This window comes from Anguilla rostrata, chromosome 1, assembly GCF_018555375.3.
Source record: "Anguilla rostrata isolate EN2019 chromosome 1, ASM1855537v3, whole genome shotgun sequence".
NCBI lineage: Eukaryota > Metazoa > Chordata > Actinopteri > Anguilliformes > Anguillidae > Anguilla > Anguilla rostrata.
The window spans coordinates 791,861-807,407 of record NC_057933.1 but is presented as its reverse complement, the minus strand read 5'-3'; the positions used below and the strand labels follow the sequence as shown (position 1 = coordinate 807,407).

Sequence of the window (15,547 nt, the reverse complement as noted above, 5' to 3'; positions counted from 1 at the left end):
ACTCTGTGTCTCGTTTTCTCAAAGCTGAGCGAGGGAACCCGTAACAGTGTGTACCTTGCCTTCACTGCCGCTTATCTGATGAGGACTGGTTCGGTTCCGTTTCGAGATGTGCTGATTAAAAAGTTGGAGACAAGCTGACTACTTCTGTTTAGCAACAGACGGAAACAGCATATTACATGCCAAAGGTCATCATCTTTTGTCTTGAAAGTGAAAGAACTGCCCATTAGTATTGAGCAGAGAGACACTAGCAGCCCCTTCGATCCATCACAATAACATTAGGTCCAGTTTACTGTGCGTATATCTCAGAAAAAATATCTCTGATGCTTTTTTTTTTTTTGGAAAATGATAGAATCATATATCAAAATAAAAATGCTGTGTATTTATTGAAGGGTCAACATAGGTTGTGCTTTTCTATGTAAAACTTCCAGGCATCTACAATGTAGATTCATCTGAACGTAAAAAAGTGCATCCAAAATAAAAACTCCCGTATAATCCCCTGCCAGACATTCAGCCATCGCTTGTGTTCTCTGTGCTCCTGTTTCTGGCCCGGTGGAGTTTTTGCCGTTAATCAGCGTTTCGTTGAGCAGGAAATGTAGCTGATAGTGTGTACGTTTAGTTGCATTGGTGATTGCACTTATTCAGTAATTCGGCTAATCAATTAATTAAGTTGAATGTTGCAGATCGATGCGTTTTCTAATGAAATAATCGCTGAAGTTTTCGTCTGAAGCACCCATACCTCAGACTCCAGGGAAATCTACGGCGAACAGGTGCTTTATGACCCGAATGCTGATTCTATAATTTGCGTTTTTTGTATAATTTGTTTTGTGTGCATTTTGTACGTATCTCAGAAAACAAATGTAACCTTTTTCAACCTCATCTGACATGCCTCGATTCACACTACTTTCAAAATGAGAAAACAACCTGAGCCGCTTCTGCAATGAGAGAAGCCAAGGGAATTACTGATAAAACATCTACTGCTTAAACAAGAACAAGAGAGAAATACTAAATACACACTCAGTCCATATCTATGGTTTAACACACTGTACATACACACTCAGTCCATATCTATGGTTTAACACACTGTACATACACACTCAGTCCATATCTATGGTTTAACACACTGTACATACACACTCGGTCCATATCTATGGTCTAACACACTGTACATACACACTCGGTCCATATCTATGGTCTAACACACTGTAAACACTCAGTCATATCTATGGTTACAACTGTACATACACTGTCCTATTATGGTCTACCCTGTGCGCGTGTGCGTTCAGGTTAATCTGGATACCTGATGTGACATTAAACCAAAGCAGTCTCAGGTGTTTCATGCATTTATGGATATAAAATAGGAGTGAGCTCTGACTGAATTGTATAATTACACATATGCATATCATAGCAGCATCATAAACTGATCTGCTACTGCTACAGCTGTTACATCCCAATGACCCTGTTACCCTGTTATATGCCAATTACCCTGTTACATCCCAATGACCCTGATACCTTCTTATATCCCAATGACCCTGATACCCTGTTACATCCCAATTAGCCTGACACCCTGTTACATTCCCGATTACCCCGATATTCTGAGTTACATTCCCAATTAGAGCCCTCTCCGCCCTCTCTCAGCGTGTCAGCAAACTCCTCACCTGTGAGATTACACCAGACCCCAAATATGACAAGGGCAGCCGGTACCCATTAGCCTAGCCCTGCACTTTGAGTCACAATATGAGTCCTGACAACATGTTTATTACCACTTAGCCCCAGCGGCACCTCCCTCGCTCCGTCTGTGACCTTCACCGAACCCTTCCTCTTCAGCCCACTCAGAAAGGCTGCCGCTGAGGCTAGTGTGCCCCTACAGGCCACACACGATACTGCAGGAGAGCCAGTGACTATTTTACACCATACAGACCACACAGTACTACAGGAGAGCCAGTGACTATTTTACACCATACAGACCACACACGGTACTGCAGGAGAGCCAGTGACTATTATACACCCTACAGGCCACGCACGGTACTGCAGGAGAGCCAGTGACTATTTTACACCATACAGACCACACACGGTACTGCAGGAGAGCCAGTGACTATTTTACACCATACAGGCCACACACGGTACTGCAGGAGAGCCAGTGACTATTTTACACCATACAGACCACACACGGTACTGCAGGAGAGCCAGTGACCATTTTACACCATACAGGCCGCACACAGTACTACAGGAGAGCCAGTGACTATTTTACACCATACAGACCACACAGTACTACAGGAGAGCCAGTGACTATTTTACACCCTACAGGCCACGCACGGTACTGCAGGAGAGCCAGTGACTATTTTACACCATACAGACCACACGCAGTACTACAGGAGAGCCGTTCGCTTATGCCCGATCATCGTCTGACTCTGAACGCGAGGACGGCCCGATGTGCCTGCGCCAGAGACGTGGCTCGGCTGAACGGTGGTGGTGCTCGGGCGGGTGACCTTGGGAGCGTAAGCTGTGCTGAGAGATGACTAATGGAGTCTGACTACACGACCTGACGTGGGGGAGAAAGCAGGCCGGGAACACGTTGTTCTGAGAACGTGAGCGTGCTGCGCGAACCGCACAAAACCACACAGGCTCCTGGCCTGTGATTCACACGCGGCTCTGCGGATGGGGAGCGCTACAGCAACACACCAACCAGCTGATCTGAGGTCAAAACTAAAGGACAGGCAGTTGTGTCCCTGAGAGGCATTGGCTTGGCAGTGAGAAGCATGTGCTATAGATCCGATCAGCAGCTGGTATAGGAGCGATCCGTAGGTGGTATAGGAGAGATCAGTAGCTGGCATAGGAGCGATCCGTAGGTGGTATAGGAGAGATCAGTAGCTGGCATAGGAGCGATCCGTAGGTGGTATAGGAGAGATCAGTAGCTGGTATAGGAGCGATCCGTAGGTGGTATAGGAGAGATCAGTAGCTGGCATAGGAGCGATCCGTAGGTGGTATAGGAGAGATCAGTAGGTGGTATAGGAGAGATCAGTAGCTGGTATAAATCATAGCTATACATTAAGGCATTTAGAGGGCGATCCTTATCAGAGCGACTACACAACTTTTACATAACATTACATTGTATCCATTATAAACTGGATATACTGAAGCAATTCAGTAAGTACCTTGTCAGGGTACAACGGCAGTGTCTTACCGGAATCGAACCTGCGACTTCGGTTACAAGCGACTTCATTACCCATGGTAGCACATCCGTCGTTATATTATATATGTATATACCATCCTAATGGTATAGGAGAGATCAGTAGGTGGTATAGGAGAGATCCGTAGCTGGTATAGGAGAGATCAGTAGCTGGTATAGGAGCGATCCATAGCTGGTATAGGAGAGATCAGTAGCTGGTATAGGAGCGATCCATAGCTGGTATAGGAGAGATCAGTAGCTGGTATAGGAGCGATCAGCATTGCATGCCTTAATCGGTGTGTTTAACTGCACAGCACAGCTTCAGGAAAGACGCTGAACACTTCAGTTTGCAGAATAACTTAAAGTCACGGCTCAGTGCCTGTAGAATGCTTTAGGGCACAGAGATGTGCTCTGTGATCATTCTAAAACAAACGGACTGTATGTGGCCTCTGGAAGAGCTCCAGGGATAACTCAAAAGATTTCGTGTTACTCTTTCCTTTTCTTCACACCTTTTAAATGATTCATTTTGATCTTCCGGTCTCGTTAGCACAGTGGAGGGCAGTGCTGGCTCATGTATATTTTATGGCAGTACCTCTTATTTATTGTGTGGCTCCGTTGACTGGAACATCCCAATTACAGCTAATCTGGATGAAAAAGACATTTTTACACGGAGTGCAGCTTTTTATTCTTTATTTTGCCTATAACACACAAATGGCCGTGATCTCTGATAGGGGTGATGCTATGGCCTCCTCTCTTCTGAGATTTCCTTTATACGGAGCTGCCACTGCCCACAGTACTGCAGACCAGACAGAGCAGGCAGCTCACAGTTTGGGGGTTCAGCGCTTGAGCTGTGTTGTTGTGCGGCCAAATATAATAAAACAGCACAAAAATCATCACAAAAAGCTTAGGGATGATGGTGATGGCTATATAGTGGAAATTTAAATTTTTTCTTTGTTTAATGGTCCTGGAAATTTTGTGGTCATCGTACTGATTAAGCCTTGTGGTCCATTTCTCAATGAGCTCAATACTCCTGGAGTGTGTGTGTGTGTGTGTGTGTGTGTGTGCATGCGTGTGCGCACGTGTGTGTGTGTGTGACCTACAGTTTCCTAAATCCAAGTGGAATTTCTATCTTTGAAATACAGGAAGTCTTCTAGGAACATCAGTGTGGCCTGATTTTACTGAATAATTAATGTGGGATTTTGTGAAAAGCGTGTCTTTCAGTGGTGGTTCAGAATGCCTGGTTCTGTGATGGGCTTTTAAAGTTTGATAGTCATTAGTCAGGGCTGAATGAGGCTATCAGTGCGGTCTGATGAGGGGGGGGGGCTGGCCTGGGCTCAGAGCCCCAGCGGGAGATGTGAGTCAGAATCATCCTGCTTATTAACAACCTTTTCTTCCAAAAGGAGTCACTCAGAGGAAAGGGTGATCTGAATTGTAATGAGCAGAATGTATCTCTCTCACACACATTTCATCCATGTTTTTCCTCTAGACTGATCCTCTGTGTCAGACACTGATCCTCTGTGAGGGAGGCTGATCCTCTGTGTAAGAACTGATCCTCTGTTAGGGAGGCCGATCCTCTGTGAGCGAGGCTAATCTTCTGGGAGGGAGGCTGATCCTCTTTGAGAGAGGCTGATCCTCTGTGAGCAAGGCTAATCTTCTGGAAGGGAGGCTGATCCTCGGTGAGAGAGGCTGATCCTCTGCATAAGAGGCTGATCCTCGGCGAGGAAGGCTGATCCTCTGTGAGCAAGGCTGATCCTCTGCATGAGAGGCTGATCCTCTGTGAGTGAGGCTGATCCTCTGCACGAGAGGCTGATCCTTTGTGAGGGAAGCTGATCCTCTGTGAGCGAGGCTGATCCTCTGCATGAGAGGCTGACAGGAGAGCCAGTGTGACGGAGGCTCTATTGTCTGTGACTAGAGTTTACTGTTGCAGTTTCTATTATCTGAGTATCCATGTGCCTGAATGTGTCCAATCGGATTACTGCATGCTATGCCGGGGAAAGGCACAGTTGTTCCACAAACATTGAGCCACACACACTGAAGCGTGAAACAGAGACTATAGCCACACACACTGAAGCGTGAAACAGACAAATGCAAGCCCAAGCGCAGGAAGGGTGTGTGACGGAACCGTGACAGAAGCGTGGCAGCTGGCCTTCCGCCTGCTGCAGAGACTCCGCACGGCTGTTAATATAAGAGATAAATAACCAGCCTGTACTGAAGAAAGCGCTCTGGAGGTTTTATATTTTACAGACAGGCTCAGAAACATGCCAGACCTGAAGGGAAGCAGCACACACTGCAATGTTTGCTGGAGACAGTCTAATCTCCATAATTGGGTACATACGCTTTTCCTTCACACCTGAGGTACTCGGAGAATGTCTGAGCAGCACGACAGCCTTTTCTTTCCAGAGGAGAACTGATGCCTCATCCGAGCAGGGGGAACACAAAGAGCGTTACAAAGAGCAGTAAGAGTTATATGGGACAACACTGCCATTTACGCTGAAAATGACCTCTCTCCTGCTCTCTGTCCCTCTCTCTCTCCCACTCTCTATCACTGCCCCGCTCTCTCTCCTGTTCTCTGTTCCTCTCGCTCTCTCTCACCTCCTCTTTCTCTCCTGCTCTCTGTCTCTTCCACTCTCTCGCTCACTCTCTCTCTGCCTCTCTCTCACTCGTTCCTGCTGTCTCTCACTCTCTGTCACTCCCCCCTCTCTCTCCTGCTCTCTTCCACTCCCTTTCTTGCACTCTCTCTCTCTCTGCCTCTCTCTCACTCTCTTTCCTGCTGTCTCTCTCTCACTCTCTGTCACTCCCCCTCTCTCTTTCTCTCTCCCACTCTCTATCACTCCCCCCTCTCTCTGCCTCTCTCTTTCTCTCTCCCACTCTCTATCACTCCCCCCTCTCTCTGCCTCTCTCTGTTGCTCTCCCACTCTCTATCACTCCCCCCTCTCTCTCCCACTCTCTCAGTAGCTGGGTGTTGAAGGCAGGTTCTGCATCAGTCAGTTACAGTGGTGGTTTTGCAGCAGGTTTTTCCATCAGCGATGACGTCCTGTAGATTCTGAGTCTACATCACTGTTATCAGAACCTCATTTTCCCCAGTGATTCCTGCCCTCTGGCAGAGCATAAACTGCAGCCGCAACGCAGGCCCGAGTCAGTCTGCTTTTCAACCCTTCGCTCATTGAACCAACCAAGCCTCACTCACTCTCACATTTAACAAAAATCTGTCCTAAATCATGGGCTTCAGATATATATTTTTATTAATATATTTTCCTACTCATTTTGTGTGTGTGTGTGTGTGTGCGCGTGCGTGTCCGTGCGCCTGCACGCGCGTGTCCGTGCGCCTGCACGCGCGTGTGAGTACGTGTGCGTGCGTGTTCATTAGCACCCTTCTTACTTCTGCCTCCTTGCTCCCAAAGCCGTTACAAAACTTCTGCTCATTTTTTCATAACGGCGTGTTCACTGTGTACAGACTATTACAGTTTGCACGCAATTTCAGTCGTTTATCTTTAACGAGCTGAAGCCATATTATTACACTGCGGCTCTACGGCCCGATACTGGTCGTGCCCGAGAGCGCAGCTAGTCGCTATTATGCAGTTCTATTACAGCTGGGGCTTATTACCAGAAATCTCTGCGTCAATGGGAAGTCGGGGGAGAAAGCACAGTGGCAGGCGGCACACATCGCCTGCAGTGCCTATTGTCATAGCAAGGGCAATATATAACTCCGCAGTGGCGTCAGGTTGCGGTGCCTGCAGTATCAAGGGTAATGCTACACTGGACAGAATTCACAGTAGCGTTGAGGGCGATTGCGTATCTGAGACATGAATTCATAAGAGTGCATTTATGACAGCAGGAATAAATATGAAACATTTTGGTACATTATATTCTATTATTATAAACATGCCTTTCTCATCAACTAAAGGGCATGAAATTCCTGATGGTTCGTTATATTCGCTGCACATAGCCATTTCCCATCGCGCATTTATTAATTATTACTTTCTACTACTACATTTTTAATTACGATAGCTCCGCGCCGTACAGTTTGATCTTGTTTGCTCTGCGAACGATTATGGCTCCTTCAGGGTAGCGCAGCGAATTTTACCCGAAGCGCTAAACGCCAACAATCGCCCTTTTCACCAGGCGCTGCTGATTCGCTGCTGAGAAGTTCTGCCAGGTGATTTGCGCGAGTCACACCTGCGATTTGAGTCACACCTGTTACGGCTTAATTACTCGCGCATGCTCGGTGGATTTACCACGCACAGCAGGAGTTCCAGGTACGCTTTTATGGAATAACAATTGTTTACATGTGTTATTTGGTACATACGTCGAAAAAAACTAAAATAGCGTCCTTTTAAGTGAGATCCGCTGAGGGAATTTCCACTAGGCCGGTACGCTAACAGTTTGCAGATGAAGAAATAAGTTTGAGTGTTTGCAGTGTATTGGCAACGTGTGCGAACAGCCAACCATCGAATTGCGTTTAGGATGAAAACAGTTTGCGAGATTGTTTTTGTCGGTGTGGTGGGTATTCATGGAGTGTAACCACAATCAAATCGTGACTTATTTAACAGTAAATATCACACTGTATGCTATAGATCTGCACTAAAGATGTTAAAGCCTGTTCAGTCAATAAGTGGACAAGACAGTAAAAGGACGCGAAACCAAAAGTCATTATCCCTAAGACTGTTACCGCGTCATATTACAAACCCTAAAAGCCTTATTTGTGCATGTAACAAGACTAACTGGTGAATACTAGTGTAACATTTGTAATTTTCCGGATAGTCTGGTTATAGGCAGAGGTGGGTAACCCGGCTTCAAAGAGTAAAAAGACTGACCATGCATTTGCTCCAGCACCATGCACTAAACCAACTGATCACAATAATTAGTTCTCCCATCATGCTGAAGAGTTATGCTAATTAGAATCAGCTGGTTTAGTGCATGGTGGTGGAGCAAATACATGGTCAGTCTTTTTACTCTTTGAAGCCGGGTTACCCACCTCTGGTTATAGGTATAGGGTTCATCTCAGCTTTGGGGGAGACAGACTGCTGGACCGCTTAGTCTGGCAAGCATGCTAGTCAAGCAATTTATTTATTTATTTATTTATTTATTGGGAAGGAACTTAGACCAGCTATCTAACCATAAACGTTTTCTGGCTTTCTGAATACTAATTCTGTCATTGTGTGCGTAAGCTCGTTATCTGAATATTAATTTTGTCATTGTGTGAGTTAGCTGGTTAGCTGATGTTGGAGGCTCATTTAAACACAGCATTCACTGCAATGTGCCCCTGACTACAGATGACTGGAGGATGTCTGCTGATGTGATCTCCTAAAAGGAAGGATGTTTGTTCCAGTCCCACGATGACTCACTGCTTTCTTTCTGCCATTTGACCTCTGACACTCTCACCCTGACCTCCGACCTCCAGAGGAACCATTGTGTGTGAGGTAGGTGATGAGGGCCCGTTTCAGGATTTCCCATGTTTCTGTTCTTGATTATTTAACTAATCAATAATTTATTTGAGCTCATTATTATTAATAATATTATTATTATTATTATTTATTATTTATTATTTATTATTATTATTATTATTATTATTATATGATAGTCATGAATACTAGCTGCTGACCACATATGCAGTGAAATGCAAAGGTTCAGTCACACAGTTTCTGTTGTTTTGGCTCTTGTGCTCCATCACACTGGATTTGAAATAAAACAGTGAGGTTAAAGAGTAATCGCAATCACTGTTTCAGCCTGGTTCCGCCTACCACTCAGCTCTGAAAAACGCTTCCTGGGGTGGGCGGAGTTGGTGTGTCCATCTCATTTTCATAAAGTGTTCTATATGCAAATTATTTATACAGTGTAGTGGTGCCTGGCTCATGGGACTTGGATTACTGATAACTGCCAAACAAGGCATTTCCGATCAAATATTAATGAAGATTCAGCCATTACATGAACTGTTTCTCGCCTCAGGTGTTCTCAGAAACATATTTTAGTGGAATATGAAAGAGTTAATGAACAGGCTGCCATGTTTCTCTGGGGGGGGGGTGTTCTCAGGGCCATGGTGTTCTCTCCCCCCTGCAATGACTGCAGTATTTCCCCACGCTGTTTTAGACCAGCTCAGTGTGAGGATTCAGAAGCATAAGCCTAGTTTTGTCAATTGTTTCTGGACTTGAAAATGTCTGAAAGTCCTGCTGGCTAATTCTGGGCTCCAGAGGATGTGAGCGCGGTAGTCTGTGTGTGAGACACTCCCAGCCCAGCGCAGAGGATGTGAGCGGGGTGGTCTGTGTGTGTGATACTCACTGTACAGAGCAGAGGATGTGAGCAGGGTGGTCTGTGTGTGAGACACTCCCAACACAGCGCAGAGGATGTGAGCAGGGTGGTCTGTGTGTGTGAGACTGACTCTCTGTCCTCACAAGCGAGGATGTGAGCAGGGTGGTCTGTGTGTGAGACACTCCCAACACAGCTCAGAGGATGTGAGCGGTGGGTCTGTGTGTGTGACGCTCACTGCACAGAGCAGAGTATGTGAGCGGGGTGGTCTGTGTGTGTGTAACGCTCTCTGTACAGAGCAGAGGATGTGAGCGGGGTGGTCTGTGTGTTAGACGCTCCCAACCCAGCGCAGAGGATGTGAGCGGGGTGGTCTGTGTGTGTGTGACGCTCTCTGTACATAGCAGAGGATGTGAGCGGGGTGGTCTGTGTGTGTGTGACGCTCTCTGTACAGAGCAGAGGATGTGAGCGGGGTGGTCTGTGTGTGTGACGCTCTCTGTACATAGCAGAGGATGTGAGCGGGGTGGTCTGTGTGTGTGACGCTCTCTGTACAGAGCAGAGGATGTGAGCGGGGTGGTCTGTGTGTGTGACGCTCTCTGTACAGAGCAGAGGATGTGAGCGGGGTGGTCTGTGTGTGACGCTCTCTGTACAGAGCAGAGGATGTGAGCGGGGTGGTCTGTGTGTGTGACGCTCTCTGTACAGAGCAGAGGATGTGAGCGGGGTGGTCTGTGTGTGTGACGCTCTCTGTACAGAGCAGAGGATGTGAGCGGGGTGGTCTGTGTGTGTGACGCTCTCTGTACAGAGCAGAGGATGTGAGCGGGGTGGTCTGTGTGTGACGCTGACCCGCTCGAGCTGCTCCCAGCACAGTGGAAACATAAAGGATAAAGGATAATCTCCCTCCTTTCACCAAATCAGCCTCCTAAAATCCCAATTTACCCTGCCAGTACAGAGGCTCCAGAAAAGAAGCTTTTTTTATAAAATAATTATGAAATTTCAAGTTTTGTGTGGCTCCTTTTTCACTGCTAAATTACTGCCGCTGTTTCCTTGGTAACATCAGAACATCAGCAGGAAGTAATAAACCTGCAGCATGAGCAGTCTGTGTGACCCACATCCACCGGCAGGAGTCTGTCTGTCTGTCCTTACTGACCTCAGTCACACGAGTCTGTCTGTGTGTCTGTCTGTCTGTCCTTAATGACTTCAGTCATACGAGTCTGTCTGTCTGTCCTTACTGACCTCAGTCACACGAGTCTGTCTGTGGGTCTGTCTGTCTGTCCTTACTGCAGGTCACAGCAGGTGTGAGTCGGGTTGAGTCTGGGTCGGGTTGAGTCTGGGTCGGGTTGAGTCTGCTGTGTCCTGTTTAAAATGAAGCCGCAGCGTATTTATCATCGCTGGAATGTTCACACGGTTGTTTGTTCGTGGTGTATGATATTGCTGATTGCCAAACATGAAAGTACTTATTACCTCAAACGAGTTCACATCTTTCCAATATCGTTTTTCCCTCTCTGTTTCTGTTGTACCATTTGTGTGATTGCGGTCTGCGCATTGCTGATGAGAGTGAAGTATAATTCAGAAGGGAAAATAACTATAGTTTTGTATATAAAATATAAATATATCGGTCTGGGTGTTCATTTAGTCTGGTCTTATTGCAGTAGTTTCCAAACTGTACGTGTCAGAGTCGGGGAGAGCTGAATTCAGCTCTCGTTTTGTTGATGTTTCTTCTGGCTGGAAGTAGCGGCTTATTCTCATTAAGACCTTATGCATTAGCAAGGTACTTAACCTGCGTTGCTCCAGCATATATCCAGCTGTATAAATGGAGGCAGTGTAAATGCTGTGTAAAGAGTTGTGTAAGTCGTTCTGGTTAAGAGTGTCTGCTAAATGCCTGTAATGTAATGAGGAGGCTGCAGGGTTCAGAGGGAGCTGGCGGGCTGAGTGTAGTTTTTGTGATGGGCAGATGAGCACTGCTGTTCCCCATTACCCTTATGGAAGTGTCTGTTTGGGGGGGGGGGGGTGGATGTTAAGTGTGTGACACAGAGCTGCCTGTCAACTTGTCCCAGTAAAAACTCACCAATCGGCCAATGCAGCCGCATGCCTGTGCTGCAGCCACATGCATGTGCTGCAGCCACCCAGCTGCATCACCAATGCAGCCACATGCCTGTGCTGCAGCCACCCAGTTGCATCACCAATGCAGCCGCATGCAAGTGATGCAGCTAAGGAGTTGGCAGACACTTTGGCTGCATGTTCTCAACTTTGCATAAAACTCTTTGTTTGAGGTCTTTATGACGGTGGTCATTAAAGGCACTTTGGGTCTCAAAGAGCCGCATTAAAAGGGCTGTATAAATATCTTTGTGTATATTTACCGGTGAAAAGGATCTGTAAATGTTTCGCTTTTCTCTTTATTAGTGTGCAGTGTGGGGACCAGGGTTTACTGCAGCTTGCTGTGCTTAGATCGGCACTGCCATATAACTTCAGTACCGACAGTTTTAATTCCTGAGTTTGCTCAACAGGCTCTCAGATGTTTTCCCGTAATAGAGATGGTGAGTAAAGGTCCTGTCTGCAGGCTGGGAGTTCCTGTTATGGCCTGAGGAGATATTTTTCTGTTGGTTTAATATAAACATGCCCACTCTAACCCGGTGCTGTGTATTCATTGTCCTGTAAATTCACAGCCAATGGTGGTTACATCTCAAACCCAGAAGGACTTACCTGCACGTTGAAGTCCAATTAATACTGCTGGCAAACCCTTTACAAATTTGTCATTACTATATACGCATTATTTTTTAAACAAATAATCAGCAGCTGGTAACTAACCTAAGTTTGAGTTTGTGGTATGCAATGCCCTCCGTGTATTTGTAACTCAGTAAAATGGTGTGCACGCTAGTTTCCTACTCGCCCTGTAGCCTAGCCAGGATTTCTTCACATAGACCGGCTGTCCGTCGTTCTTGTTTAAAGAAATAACACCAGTGCTGGCATTTTTTCCCCCGTTTTATTTTATTAGTTAACATGATATCATCCTACGTACGCTAACAGCATGTTGCCTGGTTGCGCATTACGATAGAAGCAGGTTTACAGGAGATTCTCTAGCAGAAGCTACGAGCGGCAATTTTACACCCTGACTGCCAGCCCGGCGTGATGGTACAGGAAGGTCACTGCGCATCAAGCTGGTAGCAGTTTGTGCTCTATGCAAACATACATTCCGCAGATATTTTACAGGGATTAAAACCATACTGCCCTTGTATATATGCATGGTTGTCATACACCAGAATACATCATTTTTCTTTTTCAAAATTTCAAAATCGATAACTTTTAACAACAAATCAAATGAATACAAACTATACAGAGCTGAAGATGACCGCACGCATTTGAATTAAGTAAACTTTTCACAAATACATCCACTGCAGAAATAACACGCGTACAGACAGAGAATACAGCAGCAGCAGAGCAGCAGAGCAGCGTCCCCAGCATCAACAGAGCCACAGAGTCGCTACAGTCCACAGCGACGGAGTCGCTACAGACCACAGCGACGGAGTCGCTACAGACCACAGCGACGGAGTCGCTACAGACCACAGCGACGGAGTCGCTACAGACCACAGCGACGGAGTCGCTACAGTCCACAGCGACAGAGTCGCTACAGTACACGGGGCTGAGTGGTAGCTTGTTTTTTCTTCTTCTTTTGTCTTTCAATTATATGTGACTAGCATACGCTGGTATACATAGGCTAATCCTGTATTCAGGTAATTTGAAGATTCCAGACGTAGGTGGTTAAAGGGCAGTGTTTCGCATCGAGTGACAAAGTGCCGCAGAGTTCTTCACTATGATAGCAAATGCAGAAAAAATCTGAATATTAAGCTAATAAACAATGAAAAAATCATCTGTAAAAGCCCCCCCCCCCCCCCCCACACACACACACACTCACACTCACACTCACACTCACCACACACACCTCACACACACACACACACATATACACACACACACACACACACACACACACACACACACACACACCACATTCTTGGGATGCATTTAAAAACAGCAATTTTTCTTTTTTTCTTTCTTACGGCTTCAGTGAAATGAAAAGACGAATCTGAGCCAGTGGAACAGGCTGGAAATCCATGGAGCGTTTTAGGGAATATCCGTGGAGGGCTCGGGCGTGGGATCAGGTGATGCATCGGTGGGGTCGCCGTGGAGACGCCGAGGCTCGTCCACACCGCCCTCGCTCTCTCCGCGTGCCGCGCACTGCTGATGCTGCACGCGCTCGGCTGCTTTCTGTTCAAACAGAACCCATCTGAAATACTGCGCTCTGAACTCCCAGCCTACCCTCTCCGCTTACCTTTCATCTAGCGAAGCGTCTTGTGTGATTGCTTAAAAAATCACAAATGTTCATTTAGACTCTGTTGGCCTATATTCCCCTCAAATTTAACTCAAACACTTTGGGTAAACACTTCAGAGGGTATTTGTAAGTAAAATATGTGCCAAAAAGAAATTGTCATTGCCTTTTGAGATGAGTGACATTCCGAATGTTCGAGAGTTATAATCTTAGCTGCTCTTCACAGAATAAGACATCACCACTTAACTGTGTGATGTTTTTTAAATGTTAAAAGCCTTGTCAACTCAATCTGATATTAAGGAATGTGACTGGAATTTCTTATCTGAAGACAAAGAGCAAATATCTACTATCAGCCATATCGATCTCAGACTGAATGTATGTGCCCCTTTTTACTCCTTAATTTTGTAATAATTATCGTCAGGTTTTTCTTTGGCTTCCCTGCAGATCAATTTTGGGCGGGGCTTACTGAGCTGGTAGGTCTCATATTTAATTATCATTCCCAGCACGCATACTTGGATATTATACATAACTTTCAAAGTTTGCCACTCACAGGGTGCAGGGTGGCATTAGGCCCAGGTACTGAATCCTGCATATAAACATGCTTCACTTAGGCGAACCCCTGAATCTTGCAGGGTCACCTTGCCTGGAACATTGATTTGTGTTGTGTCCATGACAGCGGGGAGAACTGAGGTTTGTATGAGAGCCAAGCCAGTTTAACAGCAGGAATTATATTTTTTTTCTTCGTTTCTTAAAAAAACATTTTTCAGACGACTTGGAGGAAAATGAACGGGACTGTAATGTCCCGGGGGAAGGATGTTGTGAACTCTCTAGACGGTGAAACACCTCCCTCAGTTTTCCCAAAGGTTTACAATGAAGGGCCTATAATTGGCACACATTCCTGTCTACTTCCTCACCAAGAATATAAATATTTACAGCATTTTCCCCTAAATTCTAAATATCATCTCCAATCAATCGACAGGGAGAAGTATGACTATATTATAGCCAGATAACTGATCATCAAAACATTTATAGTTCATGTTGCAACAAAATAGAAAAAAAGACCAAAAAACATCATAATTGTCTAATCACACTGAAAATAGATTTCTCCCCAATTAATTCTAAGTCCTAGTAAGATATTTGATGACACTAATATCTGATAACTGTTTTTCTACATCCTAGCTGTTAAAATTAAGGAGTTATTTACATCACATTGTTGTGAAAAATGTATAAAATGGACTGTTTGGCACTGTCCTCTGTCACCAGATCAGCGTTAGTGCAACAGTGTGCGGTCCCCCCCCCGCCCCCAATACCTCCCAGCTGTGTGAGGTGTGAGAACAGGGACAGGTGTAGTTCTCCCATCTCAGTTTGAGGTGGGTGGGGCCAATGCACAGCATTTGTACATGATTGGCAGGGTGTAATTGAGACGCTGTGGGGTGGGGGTGGGGGTGTGGGGCGGGGCTCTTTGTCCAGTGGGCTTCTGTCTGCAGATGTGAGGAGAGAAATGTCTTTTTACTTCCGTGGTTCAGACTCCAGAACGAAAATGGATTTGAAAAGTTAATGGGATTTGGACCTTTTACAGCGCTCGCCATTGTGGCTGTTTTGAAAAGCAATCCGGCGGGTGCTTCCTGAATCTCCTGTTGCAGCCGCGGTGATGTCATACAGCGCTCAGGCCCTGTCTGCCTGGGGGGGGGCGTGCTGGGGGTGCAGGGGGGGGGCGGAGTTCGCTCAGACTGATTGATGCTTGTTGATGTTAATGTACAATGATGCCATGGGGACAGGTCTCATTAGGACCACAGTTTCGTGCCTTCAGCCTTGAT

At 46.1% G+C, this 15,547-nt stretch overlaps 1 long non-coding RNA gene across 3 annotated transcripts in view; it reads left to right on the top strand.

Moving 5' to 3' along the window:
• The first annotated feature begins 7,266 nt into the window (after positions 1–7,266).
• LOC135256520 (uncharacterized) overlaps positions 7,267–15,547 on the top strand; it is a 51,860-nt gene continuing 43,579 nt past the window's right edge. For 2 of the 3 annotated variants that reach the window (XR_010330456.1, XR_010330448.1), the window contains exons 1-2: positions 7,404–7,536; positions 8,440–8,586. This is a non-coding gene — a long non-coding RNA (uncharacterized LOC135256520). Of the gene's footprint in view, positions 7,537–8,439; positions 8,587–15,547 lie in introns of all 3 variants that reach the window. The other variant, XR_010330467.1, reaches the window with a different exon arrangement.